General features: G+C 35.5%; 2 protein-coding genes across 3 annotated transcripts in view; both read right to left on the reverse strand.

Annotated features, from left to right (window-relative positions):
• The window catches only part of LOC146468817 (ras-like protein 1), a 348,000-nt gene that overhangs the window by 130,858 nt on the left and 206,280 nt on the right, over nt 1-10,862 (reverse strand). The gene's annotated exons all lie outside the window — the stretch shown is intronic.
• The window catches only part of LOC146468819 (uncharacterized), a 349,521-nt gene that overhangs the window by 98,236 nt on the left and 240,423 nt on the right, over nt 1-10,862 (reverse strand). The gene's annotated exons all lie outside the window — the stretch shown is intronic.

Here is a 10,862-nt window from a genome sequence, read left to right on the forward strand (position 1 = left end):
CGTCTTGCCAGTCATGGTGACTGGTCACATTCAATCGTATTGAAGATGAAATAAATTAAAATTCCCATGCTGTTCAGTTGTTATCAGTATGTAGCGTGTTGCTGTGTATTGCGGATCTTTGATCTGAAATCCTGGGTGAAATGCAACCAGAACCGTTATTTACAACCTCGTGCATTGAAACAGACATCGGGGTTCACGCACTTCCAGTCGCACAATTAAAAATATTTTCACTTTCATTAGTTAATTTATTACTTAGTTTGTTTTCATTTCGCCGCTGTAATTTATTACTATTGTTGACTATGATTGCTTTAAAGTACTAAAAGCTCTAAGCAACGCCTTTTTGGAAATATATAAGGCCAGTTTTGCTTCATGTGCCCTTGTTTTAAGAGTTATTAATGTTGTAAATTTGCACAGCCAGAAAAGATACCTGACCAAGCTAAAATGAATATGACCGGTTATCACTTCCCGGGGACTCTGCGGAAATTATTTCGAGCCCTATGTACTTGCCTTGCTTTAAGAATCTTTGTCATGTCATTCGTGAAGCGTTAGTTACACTGATAAATTATTTGAAAACTGCTTAAACTGATTGAAAACAATAACCTTTACTAAAACACTGAAAAAAACCAAACAAACAAAGAGTTGAATAGTGAAACAATGGCGAACCAACTGTATGATAGTCATGATGTTGTAACACATGTTTACTGAGTAGCACCTATTGTTTTGCAGCAAGCACGATTTGCATATAATTTTCAAATTGTAATCAACGCATTCGATCACATTATAATATTTTACTTTAGTCTTATTATCACCTTAGTTATCCCCATGGCAAATACCACAGGGCGCCCACACAATGTGTCTGTGTAGCCGATTGTTATTATATAGTAAATGCACTGGATTTACCGTTTGCTTCACCTATAGCGATATATCGCTAACTACTGTATGTAAGCTTATATAAATCAATGATAAATAAACGTTGAATTACCTTATCTGTGGTATATAGTCGTCCTTTCACCTCAAAAGCGGTTTTTTGAGCGATTTTGAAGGAGTTTGAGTTCGCCGTTGACTGTTCCATATATATCGCTATAGGTGAAGCAAACGGTAAATCCAGTGCATTTACTATATAATAACAATCGGCTACACAGACACATTGTCTGGGCTCCCTGTGCAAATACAGCATGTGTGTTGACTCTTGCCAGAGCGATGTTCACTCCGTTGTTCTAATGCGACAAGGCAATCCCGGTGGCGATGTAATGTTAGCGATTCGATGTCGGGGAGTTTCGCAAAAACATGGAAAGTACCGCAGATCGAGATGAAAGAGAACGATCGATCCAAACGAACTATAAACACTCGCATAGTTCGAAGATATCGAGCCTAAAATTCAAACGCCTCTCATGTGATCATTTATGTGGCGTATCATTGGTTAATTTTGTTCGCCGAAGGGGTCACTCGCGTGCCGTTACTGCCGTCTCAAAACTCAGCGGACAACATCACTTACGAGGGGATACTTCATGTAATTTTCTATTGTTTATATTTTTGGCGCTCTTTCTCCGATCCGGCTGGAACCATCATGCGGGACTTTCAGGATTTCTTGATTTTGCGTGCTTATAGAACGGCAACAAGGAAGGTGAGGAATCTCTCAATAAACAAGAAAGAGGTCCTTTAAGTGGAGGAAAAAAAAGTCTTGAAGAACGGCGGCGGATGACGAACAAAAAGGAAACATGAGCTGCATCGACTAAATATTTGCAAAGAGAAACTCCACAAAAAGAACGAATTCTCTCTTTCTTGCAAGAAAGTATTAACCTTACGCATTTAAAAATGGTGACAATACAAGGAGGCTCAAATAATTCTTCATCAGAAGACTGGAAAAACCCCTTGGTTTTCTCGATTTGGAGCGAGACCAAAGGTAAGCTTTTAATTCCTTTTTTATACGTGTGTCGAGCTTGAAGTCACCTCTTGCCTTATTGATCCCAGTGAGCACTTGTTCATGCAAGGTATCTACAGCTAAGTAAAGCGGGGAAAACTCTTTCTTTCCAACCTTCAATTAAATACTAAATACTAATAACTAAATACTAATTTGGCTTCACAGTCTAACATATTTATTGGTACTTCAGTCAGTGCAGTGATTGGGGAAGGGGGGCAATTAACACCTGTGCTGGACAGGGGAAGAGAACCAACTTATTGTCCGACACACTTTGCTAAGGATGACTTTATGTTCTAGTCAGCCAAGCCTTTGTTATTGTTTTTGATCTTTAATTTCCTATGAAATAACACATAATTTTATGCAAACGACAATACATCTATCAATGTTAAGCCCAAAGGGTAGGGGGGAGGGGGAGGGCGTGCATATGTGGGGCATTTGAATGAAAGGAATGAATGAAATATCTTATATGCCGCACATATTACCAAGTCTCATGGCGGTTACAATTCTATAGAATGAGATCGGATGTCAGCATCGGTCCATATTAGATCTCACCCACCCACCCACAAAACAACCCAAGAATGAAGAATGATTGTGAAAGATAGAAGGCCAGACCACACCAGGAACTACGTCCCCTACTCTTGCGAATAGTGTGTGACTTCTTTAACATCCCACAAAGTAATCATGAACAGGGGTTGTGAGACGGTACTTACGATTTATCGTCCTTATCCGAGAAGACTAGAAAGTCTAACCATTTGCAGATGTCATTACAAAGGCAGCACTTTTCTCCTCAATTAATTTTAAAGACCCTGAGTGTTGGTCTGTGTGGGGGATTGATCCCACGACCTCCCACACAGAAGCCCGGTGCTCTACCAACTGAGCCAACCGGTCGAAGGTTGACCTCTTTTGCCTTCCCCACCCTCGGGAATTTGACTAGGAATCTGGGCCCCAGGGTGGAGAAATTTGCTTTTTTGCGCTGGGGAATGGGACCAAGTCACATTGTCCCATGTGCTTGTCTGTGTGCCGGCCATCTTGGAAGTGCCTGTGTGGAAATTGAAAGCATTATTTTCAAAGTGGACTTGTACCTTCTGCAAATAATCTCTATCCTATAGATGGTCACGGGACACTCAGTTGTATAGCTCAACATGTTAGACTTTTCGTTTTTGTTAGATTGAGGCAATGATATCTGATTGAATCATTTAAAATGCAAGATTTGTATACCTCAACATGTTACAATCTTTCCTGTTAGACTGAAGAAAATAAAGGATATCTGACTGTATCACTTGAAATGCTAACTTTTTATAGCCCAACATGGTGTATTCTTCCTTGTATTAGACTGAGAAAATGATGTCTGATTGCATCACTTGAAATGCTTGATTTATAAAGCTCAATATGGTATTCAGACCGTATTGTTCCTGTAAGATTGATCGTCGAGGCAATTACATTTGATTTTATCACTTTAATGCTATATTTGTTGATTAATTGCTTTGGATTACACAATCCATCAAAGGAATTAATAAAAAAAAAAGCTTGGCAATTTATATCAATGATTTGTAAAATATACACAACAACTACTATGAACTTAAGGGATATTACTTTCCCATGGTGGGGATATTTGATCTGGTTTGACCCAATTTTGGGGCCCTACAGTGGAGATTCTTACCAAAAATTCTTCTGAAAAGTCAAATGCTCCCCATACGCCCAGTTCCCCCACCCCTTTCCTCGGGCTTAACATTGATAGATGCATAATGGTCAACTAAGAAATATTATAGTGTTTGTATCTCCAATCCATAATACTCGCACTCCACCTTATTTCGATTTTAATGAAAGCATTTTCACTATTTTTGTGAGTGAAACTGATTTAAATTTCAGCAAATTGCACAAGATTGGAGGCTATCAGGCCTCTGTTTGAGAGCAAACTGTCCTTCTGGATTACCAAACTGCAATATATGAGCACTCAGATGCACCCATCAGTGCAACTCCTCTTCCAAGCTGCAATTACATGTGCCAAAGCAACAATGAAATTTGATTACTCTTATTAAATCCTGAAAAAGATCACCCAACTAAAGAGACAGTCTTAAGTTAGAGTAACTGCATTCTTTGTTGTAAGCTTAAAACTTACAGTCTATACAATACTGACTGTGTTTCAACAGAGCATAACACATTAAAACAGACTTTGGCAATACATTTATTATAGACTGCAGAGAAACTGCCTGATGTATGATATACAGTATTTAAATTGCAAAGCTTATAAGCAACCATATATGTACTTGTTATATTAATGGGGAAGTACACTGTATCATGCAAATTTGCTTTCCTTTCCAAAACCCAAAAATGTTTGTCTGCCAGCAGAAACAAAGAAATAATTACATCTAGTTTGTTATAAATTATCACCCTAGTGTCATAAAAATGTCTATTTGTGGTCCTGGCCAGAGACACTGAGTAGACCGGACGGTATAGATTGAAACTAGAAAAAATGTTAAGCTTACATGTATGTTTTTCAAGTTCTCGCATTTTTTTTTTTTTTTTTTCATGCACTAGAACAGACCACGAACAGATTCCTTTCAAGAATTGGGTTGATTTCTTTCCTCTTTTCATTGCGGAATTATTTGGCAGCTGATTGAAGGTCATATTTTATCATTTTTAACAAAAGATACCAAAAATCTTATGATACTTGGACCCTTATAAGGCTATTCCAAAGGTTCACAGGGCTTCTTTGATGGAAAAATACTTCTTTCAGCTAAAGTAAAGTTCATTTGTTAATTAAACAATTTCCAAAGAAACATAAATATTAAAGAGAATCTACACAATCTCCAAAAGTAAGGCATGAACAATACCACTGACCTTTTGGTGGAAACCAGTTCATCCAGAAGCCTCTTTTACCTACCATTAGAAATTTTCTTATACATTTGAGTGTCATGGTTGTGAAAAACTATCATTGAGATAGGGTGAAGTTTGAAACTTTCTAGATAAGAGAGAAATGACTTGGACACCAACCAGAGCTAAGCTTAAACACTTCAGTAGAGGGAAACATGCAAATCTTGTGATTAAAAAAACAAAACCAGCACAGTGACATATGTGTATTAACAGAATAACTTTGTAACAAAGATAATATTTAGAACAATATTGAGAAGTATTTAGAAAAAAAAAATGAAGTAAATTAATTAATGAGATTGCAAGAATAATACTGGTAAGATAAGAGTTTAAACTCCAAAAGGTACATGTAGTCATAATCATATCATTGAGCTTAGCATTGCAACAAAATGAATGAGCTTTCAATAAAAGTTATTATTAATAATTTATTGCTCCACAAAATTATGGTTGTAAGATGTAGCTTCATTGTTTACTGTGCTAAAGTTATTTAATATTGTATTTCTGTATTTTTCAGTAAAATTCCTATTTGTTTCATTAAGTTTTATACTTTACTCCTCCTTGATTTCAGCTTTTCTCCTTACTAACCCAAGAGTTGGTTATGATATCTCCACAAGACATAGATGGTAACAATGCTACAATCAACCTTGGTCATAAAGTCTCTGGCAATTGTCAAAAGAAATACTACAAGGTCGAGTATGAAGGTTTATTATAATTACTGAGATGACTGCCAAAAGAAGCACTGGGACATGTACATTGCTACAGAAAATAATTGTTTGTGTTAACCCTCATTTGCTTCTGACAAATGTATATTTGGTGTGGGCATGCTGATGTCAGCAGTAATGTTGAAAGTGAAAGTTGTTTCCTTAGTGGACAAAGGAAGTGTTAGGGAAAAGATCCAAAGTTTGCGTGTAGGTGATCCGTATCATTATTTTCTTAATCAACTTGAAAGTAGTGTATCCTTAGTTTGTAACCAAGTATACATGGAAAAAAACAGTAAGGCATGTCCATTCATAAAGGGTCTGATGTAATTTGAAGTTAGCTGCAATAGAAATGAACAAAGCTCACTTTTTTCATGTTCCCTAAATAAATTTCCAAGCTGCACACATTTACATGTAGCTTACTATCTAAGTACCCAAACATATACAACACAAACATGTGACAATGGACCTGGACTATATACACTGTACAGTGTATATGAGCTTCTGTAGTATGAAGGAAGCAGTAATGAAACAAATATACATGTAAATACAATTTAATGCAAAATAAAACAAAATAATGCAGCCTAAGGGAAAAACTACAATTCTTCTGAGACACCATAAATGTGTTAAAGTTGCAGACGAGGCAGTAACTTTTAAGTTTTGTTAAAGGCTGATAATTTAGACAGGGATTTTGACTTGCACTAATGTTGTGAACAACATCTGTTGAAATTTGTTGCACTGTGTAGCCTTGTCATTAGTACTTTAATTTGTACATAATCAGAGCTTGCTATGAGTTATTGTTTTTCTGTTATTATATTTTCTTGTATTAACCTTTTCACTGGAAATTGTCAAACCAAATTTTAGAATAAAAATTATTACAGTTTCTTGCACATTAACATTAGGATCGTGATCACCCAGGTTTCATGTTGCAGTCAAAATTTTGTCCATCATGTTTGAGGTAAAATATTTATCTGCTGAATATTATTCTTTCACGATGCATATTAAAAGTTATGTTTCTATTTCTGATTTTATTGACAGAAGTTACTTTGTGTTGATTTAGCATGGTAGACCTACAGTATATTTTTATACAAACAAATTCCTGAAGCTTAACTAAAATAAGTCAGGGATTTTTTCAATAGAATTATCCCTTTTATGATTCCTATCAGCAAGCTTATTCTGAGACTCACTGGAAATTTCAGTCACAAAAGTCTTGTGATTTTGGAAAGTTCAAGATCCTCAAAGATCCTGGCAATATCTGCAAAGGGTCCTTAAAGATCTTGACAAGGTCTTGGCAAGATCTGCAAGGATCCTTAAGGATCTTTGAGGATCCTCAAAGATCTTGGCAAAGATCTTCAAGGAACGTCAAAGATCTTGGCAAGAAAGTTGAGGATCCTTAAGGATCTTGGCAAGGATTTTTGAGGATCCTTAAAGATCTTGGCAAGATTGTTTAAGGATCCTTAAAGATCTTTATAAGGATCCTCGAAGATATTCATGAAAATCTTTGAGGATCTTTAAGGATCCTCAAAAGATTTTCACTAGGGTTAGTCCCTTTTTTTTAAATCCAGACATGTTTAACAATTGTCCAGACCTGCATGTGATGAAAGCTGAGATGTTGTCAGTCATGGACTGACTTTCATTAAACAAAAGTATCACTGTCAACAAGGACCTGTAAAAGCTTGCTAAATAGAATCTCAATGTTTTCAGTTAAAGCATCAGTCAATTCCAACACTGGCCCTCAGGCTTCCCCATATTATTTGGCAGTGCAGTGAACTAGATCTTTCACAATAATATTGTGGCTCAACTGCACTGTAGTTCATCACCAATTATGAGAAATGTGGCACCCACTATATCTATGAAGAGCATACTGTATGATCACAAGAAAACAACTGACTCCAAATTAAAGGGGAAAAAAAATGTCTAAGGTAGCCAAAAATGTACATGTATTGGTCACAATTCAAATGTGAATTCAATTTTTTTAGTTTGGTTGTTGTGGCATTCACTTTTGGTTTTTCAAAATGTGGTAGTTTCTAGGAAGCCCACTGCAAAGATGCAGTCATATTTGGCAGTCAGTAATAATACTATCATCATCATCTTCATCATCATCATCATCACTATTATTATTATTATTATTATTATTATTATTATTATTATTATTATTATTATTATTATTATTATTATTATTATTATTATTATTGTGCCTTAGTTTTGCCTCCTTGCAGTGTTGAAGAGGGGGTTGGGGATGGGCTTTCTAAAGTTTCAGAAGGGAAGTTTCAATTGAAGTACAAAAAATTGTACTATTATTAATATTAATGAAAATATCATTTGCTCATTTTCTATATCAGTAAAATTAAGGGAAAGTCAGTGCATCTTTGTTGGGTTTCAGTTACTGTAAGGTTATTTAAGGGCATTAAACAAAATTAAGTTCACATAAGTAGTCACAAAAAGAATGTGACAATAAATGACAATTTTTTTCTTTGTTGTAGACTTCACTGCTTGGTTATCAAAATGTTGCCATTTTTAGGAAGCCCACTGCCAAGATGCAGTGATCTTTTGGCAGGCAGTGAAATTTATTGCAAACAAAAAAATTATGCTTTTCATTCACAATAACAGATTTTAAGATGAGTCATTGCTTCATCTGAACTGAGGTAAGATTTTTATGTCAATAAAACTCCATGAATACGAAAGAAAAACAACTGACATTAACATGATGATGATGATGATGATAGTAACAACAATAAATGGCCACGTTTTGGTCACAATTTGAATGTGACACGCTAAAAGATGGACGGCAATTTCCTTAAAAATATTGAGGGGCCGTAGCCAGGATGAAACATAGTTAAAATTTTTGAAACGACATCTGGTTAAAAATGAATAAAAACTTCAAGCTTTCGACTGCCCGAACAACAGTCTTCGACGGGTAAAATGAATGATAGGAAAGCGATGAGAAAATTTAAACAAAAAGCGTGAATTGCAAAATGATAAAAAAGTCAATAATTATAAATGTTTGTTAACAAAGAAAATCCTGAAAGTAATAAGCGGACAAAAAGACAAAGGTTACACAACAGTGCGATCGTCTTGTAATGTATATCTTAGTAATCGCTTTTATAATCGGCTTGAAAAAAGAAACACTCACTTGGCGAGGAATATATATGGCACCTAATTCTTTTACAAATTTAAAATCAACATTGCATACTGAGTCAACAATTTAAACATTTATGCTGACTGGTTTACACTAGTTTTAAGAGAGGATTCACATTAATCCAATAGAGTCCTGTCCTGACTGAGTTGCCATGGTTACATCAAGGTCCTTGATCACTAACAGACCATATCAAACTGTTCCCAGATACATTTCTGCGCCACCCAAAACAGCCTTTGAATTCATAAAATTCTGCGATATTCTGTTGACGTTTGATTTGTTCTATACAGAGTTAGCTGTTTTAAGGCGTATTACGGGAAACAAGTTTTCTTTACTCCTGGCATTTTCGGAGAAACACGTGATTTAACCACTCCGGCTCGGCCTTGGTCTTAGTTAAGAAGACTTTGAGAGCCAGAGGAAGACAGACTCTTTAGCAGACTAAAAAGGAAAAAAAAAAGGAAAAACATGTGGTAACTACCAAGTAAAACAGTTAGCTATAAAAGTAAATAGGTTGCATGAAGTACAATGCTATGTGATACTCGGTCATTAGATCATTTTATTCGTACTTTATTTTTTCATATTTGTATTTATACTTCTCATACGTTTTACATACTTTGCCCCATTACTACATTTTCCACACATTTTAATTCATATTAATTTTTGTATAAGCTGTAGGTCGAGTATTTTTCAAATCCCTGGTGATGCCGTTGATCGGCGAAAGCTTGGATTTTTAACCTTTGATTTAAGCAGTAGTTTAAGGCGTCAATGTTTACTGTAATAAATTTTATCGTATTTAAACTGGTAAGATCTCAGACATTTTATTGTCAATTTTATTTAAAAAAAACAATGAGAACTTTTTTGATCTTTATTTTACAATTGGTTGAACATGATAGGGAATATTGAAACAATCAGGCGAACGTAAACTATGGCATTGTTTAAAATCTTTTAAGTGTATGAATACCAGAGAAGCCTCATTAGTAGCTAAGTGCTCACGATCTTGTGTGGCAAGCAATAAATAACATATCGCCTTCAATCAGGTCAATGACCAAAGCCACTAACACTATCTACTGAGCCCCCATAATTTACTTGAACCTAACAACGACTTTTGCTTAAGTTGTCGAAACGTCCGCCAATGTAATCGCAAACAGACCATCTCCGGATGATCGAAATTTACGTCCTTATGGCATGACCCCTGGATTCAAGCCATTTCTGGAATTGTTAAAGCTGTTAACAAAGTCCTGATAATTAATACTCCAAGTACAGCTTCAAATTCGTCATTCAATTAACTTGACGATTCACTAGAAAGAAACATGAACGGAAAGAAAATACAGAATAAATAAACGCGAACTTAAAAAAACTTAAGAAAAACCAAATGTACCTCAAATCGAATAGAGAACAAGAAAAAATTCAAAAGCGAAAATATAGTTACTTACAAGATCCGGCAGTGCTAATGCCTTTTTCTCGCTTTTAACAACATTTTCAGGCACATAGGTTTCCACTTGCGCCTAATATGTCTCATAAAGCCATTTTCCCACCTTATTACCTATAGCTTAATGGTTCGGCGGGAGGGGTTTGGGGCTGCGTTTGAACTGTGGCTGGTGTGATCTGAAGTTGATTAAAAAAGCAAAAGAAAAAAAATTAAACAAAACAATCAGACAAACAAACAACAACAACAAAAACAACAACGTATACACACCAGCACGCGAAAGCGTTCGTGACCCTATTATCAAGTCGGATGAACCAATGTTGGCACTACTATAGGGGGTATTCCTCGCTCCAGGGGTAACTTCATGCCAATTTTAAATGTTTGCACTCAGTCAGCAAAGGTCTTTAGAAGCGTTCAAGAGGAATAGGTAGAATAAAAAATTAGCGTCCCAAAGTCCAGAGGTATAGTTTATGAAAACAACATCTTACTACTCAGATCGAAAATGTCAAGTTGAAATTACTGTTAGCTACGTCTAATTCTTCAAAGTTTCTTTTAAAAGTTCTTTATCCCATCCCTCAAATTGCAATAACGACACTAACTAGTATTATTAAAAACTGAATCATTGCATAATAAAATTTGAGGGATTTGATTGTCGTAGTGGCCATGGAATATGATCCATTTTACCATGGCCGAGAAATGGTGACTATTAAATTGTCTTCTGGTTGTTTTTGCACAGCGAAATCAAATTATTTATAAATATTTCTTGTTTTTGTTTTTGTTTTTTTTTTCTAATAACACAATTATTCCACT

This window comes from Pavona decussata, unplaced genomic scaffold, assembly GCF_977016875.1.
Source record: "Pavona decussata unplaced genomic scaffold, jaPavDecu1.1 SCAFFOLD_128, whole genome shotgun sequence".
In the NCBI taxonomy this organism is placed as follows: domain Eukaryota; kingdom Metazoa; phylum Cnidaria; class Anthozoa; order Scleractinia; family Agariciidae; genus Pavona; species Pavona decussata.